This window comes from Papio anubis, chromosome 17, assembly GCF_008728515.1.
Source record: "Papio anubis isolate 15944 chromosome 17, Panubis1.0, whole genome shotgun sequence".
NCBI lineage: Eukaryota > Metazoa > Chordata > Mammalia > Primates > Cercopithecidae > Papio > Papio anubis.
The window spans coordinates 14942190-14952465 of NC_044992.1; the positions used below are offsets into that span (position 1 = coordinate 14942190).

Sequence of the window (10276 nt, forward strand, 5' to 3'; positions counted from 1 at the left end):
TCGAATGTTGGCATCAGGCAGTGCTAGGTTTGAGTCTTGGTTCTGACCAACTGTGTGACCTTGGGAAACTTGTTAATCTCTCTGGCCTCATTTTTCTCTGGTGACGTGTCACTGAGCTTGGGCACAGGGCCAGGGATGGGGATGGAGACGCCAACGGGTAGAGGTGGAGACCCCCGGGCCAGGCAAGGCTTCAAGTTTGACAGCTGACGTATCCGGACTCCAAACAGACCTTAAGTCCATCAAAGGCAGAGACCAGCACCTGCACTAGGCTTGGCCCCTGGCACAAGTCAGAGGAGGAAATGATTAGCACGGGTGCATGAGCATTACATATCACCCTCACTGCGGCAGCAGCTGCCTTTTCCGAGCTTGCTTCTTCCCTTCCCACCCCTTGCTAGTTGGAGCTGATTCCTGAGTGGCAGCACTAGGTTCTGGGCATTAGCAATCTGAAAGCTGGGTAACAAGTCCTGGGGTGGGGTTGCTGTGTCCTTTCCTGCGCCCTCACCCCAATCCCTGCTGGTGCACCTCCCTGGCAGTCTCCCTCTGCTCTCCTCTCCAGCCCTTTTCCACATGTCCCTCCTCATGCACCCTTCCCCTTCTGCTTTCAAACCTTGCCAAGTCTCCCCTCCTCTAAAAAGCTCTTCCATTGGCCCCCAAGCTTCCGTTACTTCTATTTTGCTCCTTTTCTCTGCCACAATCCCCCAGGGAATGGCCCATACCAGCGGTTGCTCTTTCGCTCACTCCAGCCTGGCATCCACACTCACAGCTCTGCTGACAGCCGGCATGGGAAGGAACCAGCAGGGACAAGGGAACAGAGGCACAGACATCAAGCGGGGTTCAAGAAAGTACAAGTGGGTATAACACACACACCCCAACACACCTGGCCACGGACCGCATGATGCGTGACACCGGACGCACGCCAACCGGACCGCATGACCGCACCGGACCGCCTGTACGCACGCACCAGACACCTGGTTTGCCGCAACCTGGACCGCACCAACGGATCGCAATTACCTGGACGCACGCCAGCCGGACCGCCAAACGCACGGACTACCTGGCTTACGCACCGACGCACGGACCTGCACAGCCCGCGGACCCCGCACGCCGACGGATGATAGCAAACACGGACCGCCAACTGGACGCCAACCTGCACACACTGGCACACACACTGGCCACCTGGTGCACGTCAACCGATGGATCTTTATATTCTGGATACCGCAACCTGGACACGCATATTACCTGGACCGCATAGCCTGGACCGCACGCCAACGGACCACGCCAAACACACGGACCCGCACCACAACCACACCAACCTGAGCCAATACGCAAACACGGACCATAACATGAACTGCGATCAACCTGGACCACCAAACACGGACACACATAATGCAAACTACCACCAACCACACACACCTGGCTCGGACATACACCAGCCTGAACAAACACACCAACACCAGACACACAACACACAGACACACATAACACAGACACACATCAACACCAGACATACCAACAGACACACACAACACAGACCCACACCAACACCAGACACACCAACACACACACAACACAGATATATGGGTACATACACACCACACACACACCAACACACAGACACACACACACACCAAGCACAGAGATACACACCGAGACATTCGTACAACACACAGATACACACGCTCAAAGACACACACAACACACAAAACACACAAACACACAGACACATCACAAACACTCACGGAGACACATACACCACATACACCTGCACATGCACAGACATGCACACTAACGCCTTCCAACATGGCAGCCAAGGGGCTCTTGCTGTGGTCAGAGAAGAGGGGGAGGCAGCCTGGCCATCCACCATGGGGAGGACACGCAGCATGAGGACTCCAGACCCCTAAGGGTGGCAGCAGCAGGAGGGCAAGGGAGGATCCTGGAGTTGCTGCACCTGGGGGCAGGTCAAGTATTACAGGGCCCGAGCGTTCTACAGCTGGTGGGGAAACCTTTGTGCCCTACACGAGCAGTAAGCACTTAGAAGACATCCCTGAAGGAGAGACGGAAAGGGAGAGGGAGGGAGGGAAAGGGTGTGGGAGGGACGGCAGAGCCTACCAGGAAGCCTGGAGGAAGCCAGCGACCTAGGACCCAGAAGATCAGCTCCCTGACCCAGACCGGTGGGTGAACTGACAAGTGGCAGAGTCTGGATTTGAACCCAGGGACTCGGCTGCCCACGTTCTTAACCTGCGTCACCTATCTGCTTCTCTCATACTGACTCAATGTAGCTCAAACGAGTGTAAAGCAAGAGCTTCTAGCACAGTGGGCTTGGGGCTCAGGCCTCCAGAAACACTGCCTGGGGTGGGAGCCTGGGCGCCGGGCCGGCCTCCACTGGGATGGGGAGAAGGGAAGGGCTGCCTCATCTGCAGAAACGAGTCTCTTCTGTTCTCTTCTCCCCACCCCTGTCTACACCAAGGTGCCTTCATGGATCATAAGGTTTCCTACTAATTTTTTGTTTCATTCACTGGTGTCTTTTATTCCTTGTTCTAAATGCCTTTTTTTTAATTTTTATTTTTATAGGGACAGTCTCACTGTCACCCGGGCTGGAGTGCAGTGGCACAATCATGGCTCACTGCAGCCTCAAACTCCTGGGCTCACACAGACACACACAACACAGACATACACCTGGGCTCAAGGGGCCCTCCTGCGTCAGCCTCCAGAGGAGCTGGGACTATAGGTGCACACCAATGTCCAGCTAATTTCTTTTTTTTTTTTTTTTTTTTTTTTTTTGTAGAAACGGGGTCTTGCTATGTTACCTAGGCTGGTCTTGAGTTCCCAGCCTCAAACAATCCTCCCACCTCAGCCTCCCTAAGTGGTGGGATTACAAGCATGATTAATTATTTTTAAATAAGTGACTTGATTATTATTGCTTTGTAAAAATCCTCTTAGCTATCTTTGTCCCTGTAGGTTTCTATAGGTGCTTAATAATTTTTTTTTGAAAAGGCATTTGCCAGTTCTGGCTAAACATTCCTTTGGTCCTGAGCTCTGTGGAGAGGTCATACATCTGTGGGAACATCATCAGCCTCGTCCCCAATGTCCATCACCCCCAGGGGAAGGGGGCGGAACGGGGATATATTTTGTGTGTATGTGTTTTGTTGTGTGTGTGTGTGTTGTTGTGTGTGTGTGTGTTGTTGTGTGTGTTTTGTTGTGTGTGTGTGTTTTGTTGTGTGTGTATGTTTTGTTTTGTGTGTGTGTTGTTTTGTTGAGTGTGTTGTGTGTGTGTGTTTGGTTGTGTGTGTGTGTGTTTTGTGTAAGTAGAGTGGTCAGCCGTGTGTGCACAATAGAATTACCTGGCTGTCATTATAGACGCACCTGAGCTCGAGCCTTCTGCAGACACAGTAAATCAGAATCCCAGGAACAGGACGAGCTTGTTGGCAGGCATTGGGCATCGGTACGTTTTACAGAGTCCCGAGGGCACTGGGTGACCAGGATTGGAATCCACTGAAGGGAAGTAATGCTGGGGATTCCGGGGACCCTTTAAAGGCAGGATTATCCTTCAGTGAAGGACCTGACCTTCTCCTGGAAGTTGGGTGTGAGCCTTTTCACTTTTCACCCTCAACTTCCCTCTCTGGGGACACCCAGTGTTCCAGCCCAGACTGTTACCTGAGAAGTTTCTGTGATTCCCCATCCTTCCTTCACTATCTTGGTTGTTTCCCTGCTCGGCGTTTATATTTTGTCTCCAGCTGTCCCCTGTACACTTCTCCTTGGCCCTCTCTTTGCTGCACCTAACCATCCTCTTGTCCCTGCCCCAAAGTGACCCACAAGCCAGAAGTCAGGAGTGAAGGGGGCACTGTGACATCAGAAGTTGTCATGCATCCCCTCCTGAATCTTCTGCCCTGTTCTCTTCCTCCTCTGCAGGCTCAGTGGGCACCAGCAACGCAGTCTTCAAACACAGACATTGGAGTGATTATTCCCACCCCCAAGAGTGAACACCTACTATGTGCCGAACCCTAGACCAGACACACACACATAAAGATACACAATACACACACACGCACACACACACCCCCCAACATGCATGACCTCGTTTGAGATCTCTGATCATTTCAACAAGCAGTTACTCTGGGCCAGACATGGCCCACTACAGAGATAGACGAGACCTGTGGTCTCCTTCTTTAGCGCCAGAATCTCCTAGAAGGTCTATTAAGACAGATTGCTGCGTCCCACTCCCAGGGTCTCTGATTCAGTAGATGTGGGGTGGGGCCCAAGAACTTGCCTTTCTAACAAGCTCCCAGCCTTCTTCTGAAATCAAATGCGCTTTACCTAAGCTGCAGGGAGAATGACTGTCACTAACAGGCTGTTGAGAATTAGCCTCCTTCTCCCCGACTCCATTGACCGGCCCTTGCTTGCTTGGTAATGGAGAGAGTGAGAAGCTTCTAACCTCCCCTGTGGCCCCATGAAAAAGTCCCCAAGATGCCAGGAGGACACGGTGCAGGGCAGGCTGTAAAGTCTGGCAGTTTAATTGCGGTCGTTAACTCGGGGCAGTGCCCAGGAGACAGGCTGGACTTGCTCTCCCTGTGTTATCATCAAGCCCTGTTGACAATCCTTTGCAATGTCTCTCCCTGTGTCTGTTCCTCTCCACTGCCCCACCACCTCTCTCATCCCAGAGCTCAACCTGTCCAGCCAGGAGTGTAAAGTCCCCTCACCTCTGTGCAACCACAGCAAGCTCTTGCGCCTCCTCCAAATCATACTGACTCAATCATATATTTCCCATGATCTCCCTTTCTTCATAGTTCTCTATCATCTTCAGAGAGAGGTGCATTCTAGAAAAAGACCAGGCAGAAAATACCTGTGTTCAGCTTCAGTTTTATCATTTAGTTGTAAGAAAACATACATCAAGTGGCTCCCCAACAAAAGTCTACCTCTCCTCACTGCCCAGGAGCCAGCACCTAGAGCCTCACGCAGAGCCCTCATTGCTGCGGTTCTCAAAAAGCCTTTCTCTATCCTCCCCTCTCTCCAGGCTCTAGTTCCTCTTCAAGCCCAGCCCTAAACTCTCTGAATTCATTCTCGCTCTGGAGCTCCCTTGTCAGCGGAGCCGTGCCTTCAACCTCTCCATGGGCCCCTATTTTGTGACTCAGTGTCCGTGAGCCCTGAGTACCTCCATTCAGTTCTTCAAGCAAGCTGTAAACAAGGGAAAGATCTGAGCAAAGTCACAGAGGTGCGGGGCGGCCTGGGCGTCTGGAAATACTACAGGGAATGCACAGGTGAGAGGGATGAGGAGGGAGCTGGGGTGGTCCAGTCTGACAAGGTTCTGCTGTCTCTCCCAGCAAGTCTGGGAAAGACGGTGGACATCATTGAGTGCACAGGCCAGGTGTGAAGTGTAGCGGATGAGCAGGGACCTCCCCTGTGGTTCCACAAGAAGCTCCAAAGACTCACCCCAGAAGTCTTCTGCAGCTGGAAGTGACTCTCTGAGCTGCTGATACCTAGCACTGATGTGCGATGGGCCAGGGCCCAGCAGGAAGTCAGACCCTCAGACTGCAGAAAGAGCCATTTGAGAGTGACATCAGCCCACCACCTGCTCGTGTGCACAGATGGTGTTTCAGGAAGCCATGATGCTAATCATGTCTGTTTCCGTGTTGTCCATGGCAAGACTCCAAGCCCAGAAAAGAAAATCTGTAGCCCGAGTTATTTTCCTCCCACAGGGCTTGCCTGGCCTTTGATTGTTGACTTTGGGGAGGTGCATTTTTCCCTCCTCTATGGGCAACAAATTCCCCACGAGTCAGCAGGCCCTGTATCTGGGCTCACCATGGGCTTCTATTGGCACTGAGAAGGGGCAAGCTGAGCAAACGTGCAATGTGACCCCAGTGCTGACCACCCCGGAGATGCCCCATGGGACTCCAGGACTTGACCTCAGTGTTTCTGGGGTCCCTCAGTGTCCCTTGCTGGCCTCAGCACTGGGCTGCCTGGTAACCTCCCCACTAAGCATGTACTTAGCATGGCCAGCCCCTTCATTCAAGGCAGAATGAATTTAGGCCGGGCGCAGTGGCTCACGCTTGTAAACTTTGGGAGGCGGAGGTGGGTGGACCACAAGGTCAGGAGATCAAGACCATCCTGGTTAACACAGTGAAACCCCATCTTTACTAAAAAAAAATACAAAAAAATTAGCCAGGTGTGGTGGCAGGCGCCTGTAGTCCCAGCTACTCGGGAGGCTGAGGCAGGAGAATGGTGTGAACCCAGGAGGCAGAGCTTACAGTGAGCCGAGATCGCGCCACTGCACTCCAGCCTGGGCAGCAGAGTGAGACTCCATTTCAAAAAAAAAAAAAAGAATTTAAACACTGGGGTTCCAGAGTCAGATCCAGGTCACCCATGCACATGCCCCGTGCCAGGTACTGTTCACAACTGTTCACACACTAACTTACTCCACCTCAAAACTCCCAGGAATACCTATAAGTCAGCTTCCACTACTCTAATCCCCATTTTACAAAGTGATGAAACTAAGGCACACAGTCCAGTAAGTTGCCCATGGATACACAGTTCCCAATTAGAAGAATCAAAGTGCAAACTCCAGAACATACACCACTAAGAAGGGGCCACCAGGCAGCTCTCCCCGCCTGAGAATCCCCCTGAAATCCATGGTGAGCCTGCCCAGAGCCCCCACCCCTCCCCAACTCACATGGGCTGCTCTTCCTCTTGCCCCACAACCCCAAATCACTGGCCAAATGGGCTCAGGTGTATCCCTTTGGCCTCCACGCTCAAGCTGTATATGAACAAAAATATCACAGAAAAAACTCAATGTGTGAGGTCAGTTTATTAACTCTCCTTCTTGGTCCCCAAATTGCCTTTCAGGGTGTTGAGCAGCTGCACACATCACCCCTTCCTCATGAAGTCCTGTTGGCCCTTTACCTCCAGCTGAGTAAGTCAAAGAGGGACATATGATCAAATCAGGCAGTCCACCGGCTGACCTCTGACCTATAGCCTAGAACAAAAAGAGGACCTGGGCCAATCCAATTATCTCTCAGGAATGCAAAAGGAGAAGGAAAAGAACAGGCAATTGACCGTGGAAGGCAAAGCACAGAGGATGCTGTAAGGAACACAAAGGCCACGAGAGGTCTTGATAAACCAAACTTCGATGCAAATTGGTCTATAAACTTCTTAAGTCTCTTTGCCTGTACAGTTCGCTCCTCGCTCTCTGATACTGTGTCCTTATCTGTAGAAGGAACTGATTTTCCCATGGTCTGTATTGCACTGATGACATCTTCATAGTGTCCTTTAGCAAGTGTCTCTGTCCCCCTATAAAGCAGCTGTCATGTCTAGAGCCGTGACCAACTCTAGGTTTGCTTTTCATAAATGATGGTATAAATATTTGGAGGTACAGAATCCAGGGCTGTCTCTCCTTTTGCAGTGTTAGCAGCTATTAATGATTTATTGACTAGAAACACTATTTTATTAACAGTTGCAGACTGGTAATATTCTCAAGCTATCATTTCTTTTTCGTTTTTTACTTGGAATACTTCTAAAGGAGACACTTCTCATCAACTGTTTGATTTCATTGCAGTTTATGAGAAAGGCAACACAAATGTTGCATATTTTCTCCTTTATTGGCTAGTTTTCAAAAGAATATATTGAATATTTGCAAACTCCAAAAGTAGGTAAAGTGATTGAGGATTTTTGTAGTGAACTCTTGCAGTGAACTGGTTTAAGGCAGCTATTGGATTTTCTGCCACTCACAACTAAATTTAATCCTAGCTGATACAACACATGTAAAGGAGGAAAAGAGGCAAAAGGCAATGCAATCTTTTCTCCACTGAACTATGTGTTCCTTGAACACAGTTTATATCCCAGTCACTCTCATAGCTCCAGAGCCTACAGGGATCTCCAGCTTATAGTATATGCTCAATAAACATTTTCTGCATTAAAGACAAGAACACAACCATTTAAACCTATCAAAATGAATGAAAATGGATTATATGAGCCTTTACTAGAACTTGTAGGTATTGGTGAGAAATGCTAATTCTACCAGATGGCTGACAGCCCAGGCAGGAAAATGGGCACCTCTAATAGTAATATAATGGTATAGGCCAGGCGCGGTGGCTCACACCTGTAATCCCAGCACTTTAGGAGGCCTAGGTGGGTGGATCATGAGGTCAGGAGATTGAGACCCTCCTGGTTAACATGGTGAAACCCCATCTCTACTAAAAATACAAAAATTAGCCAGGTGTGGTGGCAGGCACCTGTAGTCCCAGCTACTTGGGAGGCTGAGGCAGGAGAATCGCTTGAACCCAGGAGGCAGAGGTTGCGGTGAGCCGAGATTGCGCCACTGCACTCCAGCCTAGGTGACAAAGTGAGACTCTGTCTCAAAAAAAAAAAAAAAAAGGCAATATAATGGTATAAAACTGAATGTACCTGGTGACATGGCTTATAATGTCAAGAATCTGGAAACACTCTAAATGCTGATCAAGGGGACACTGATTAAAATATGGAATATCCATATAATGGAAATTCGATGTCTCTAAATTAATGAGGCGAATCTATACGCGTAATGATCACGATATATATTTAAGTAAAAATGGCAAGATCTTCAAAATACTACAGGACCCCCCCAAAACAAGCAAAGTCAAAGAAAGTACATGGCAAATTAAATAAGATGGGCAAAATTGGACGACTTTTGGGGTGCTGAGTGATGAGTATGTAGATGTTCATTGAACCAGTCTCTCTGTTCTTGTGTATGTTTGAGAAAATTCTGTAATAAAAATGAAAATAAAAACAAAACCACTTGTTCTGAGCCCTGCTTTTTAGTGTGTTTTTCACTTTGTTTTCATTCTTTATTTAAAATATTTCAAAATTCTTCCCATGTGAAAAATGAAAAGGAGATTAAATCTACATTTAAATGTTTGGATATTCATAGAAGACAGGTCTCTGGAATGCTATGAAATTCCAACTGGAACTGTGATACTGTAAAATACATATTTGGTCTTCAACCTGCTTCCTGACATACAACTCCTGAAACCCTTACCATTTCAAAAGTGTTGTCCTTTTGTATGCTAATGAGCTGACTGAGGGTTAGCATCCTCTAGGTAGCTTCAGGATAAGACTGGTCACCAGACCAAGGCAGGATTAAACAGTTGGGACTTTCAGCCCCCAACCTCTGGAAGGGGAGAAGGGCTGAAGGTTGAGTTGATCACCATTGACCAACAGTTTAATCAATTATGCCTAAGTAATGAAGTTTCCACAAAAACCCAAAAGGACAGGGTTCAGAGAGCTTCCAGACAAATGAGTGCATGGAGGTTCCTGGAGGATGCCCCAGGGAGGGCATGGAAGCTCGCTTCCCCTTTCCCCATACCTAGCCCCACGCGTTTGTATCCTTTGTAATATCCTTTATAATAAACTGATAAACTTATATGTTTCCCTGAGTCCTGTAAGCTGCTCCAGTAAATTAATGAAACCCAAAGAGGAGTTCTTGGGAACCCCAGCTTGAAGCCAGTCAGCCAGAAGTTCCAGAGGCCCAGACTTGTGACTGGTGTCCGAAAGGGAGACAGTCTTGCGGGATCCAGCCCCTCACTCTGTGGGATCTGACGCTGTTTCCAAGTAGACAGTGCTGAAACTGAATTGCAGGACTCCCAGCTGTGGCCACTGCAGAACTGGCTGCTTGTTGGGTGTGTGGAGAGAAACCCCCTCACATTTGGTCACAGGTGTCTTCAGTGTTGATTGTTGTTATTGAGTCGGTGAATAGAAAAAAGCACTTTGGGTCACATGCTTTTCCACTCACAGTAACTGATGAGGAAGAAATGGGATGCCTGCTCCTTGTAGGAATGTTTTACCACATGCCTGTGTAACATATTGATTAATATTACAATATTAATATAATAAGAATATTAATTAGATTAATTAATATTAATTAATATTAATAATAATATCAATAAGAATTCTTATCGATATTAAGAATATTAATTAGATTAATTAGATTCTTATTAATTAATAAAATATTAATAATTATTAATATTAATTAATGAAATATTAATATTAATTAATAAAATAAGATTCTTATTAATATTATTAATAATTATTTAAAAGAAAGTATGAGAAAGAGTGACACCAATCACCTTTTGCTCTCTGTCTGGCTAATTCAAAGCCAACCTTTAAGTTCCAGGTCAAAGGTCACCTTCCACCGTGGGGCACAGAACTCAAGCAACATTAATGTCCCTAACAAACCAGTTTGGTCCATTAAGGAGTGGCAGGGGTGGCTGCCTGCCTAAAGGTGTTGAATTTCAAAATCTTTACAACACAACAG

The 10276-nt window shown here is 48.0% G+C and overlaps 1 protein-coding gene across 3 annotated transcripts in view; it reads right to left on the bottom strand.

The window, feature by feature from the left end:
* Window positions 1–4267, bottom strand: part of CDRT4 (CMT1A duplicated region transcript 4) — a 32692-nt gene extending 28425 nt beyond the window's left edge. For 2 of the 3 annotated variants that reach the window (XM_009189713.4, XM_009189712.4), the window contains exon 1: window positions 3652–4267. The gene's annotated coding sequence lies outside the window, so the exon portion shown is untranslated. Of the gene's footprint in view, window positions 1–3360; window positions 3524–3651 lie in introns of all 3 variants that reach the window. The other variant, XM_017950364.3, reaches the window with a different exon arrangement.
* Window positions 4268–10276: the final 6009 nt, after the last annotated feature.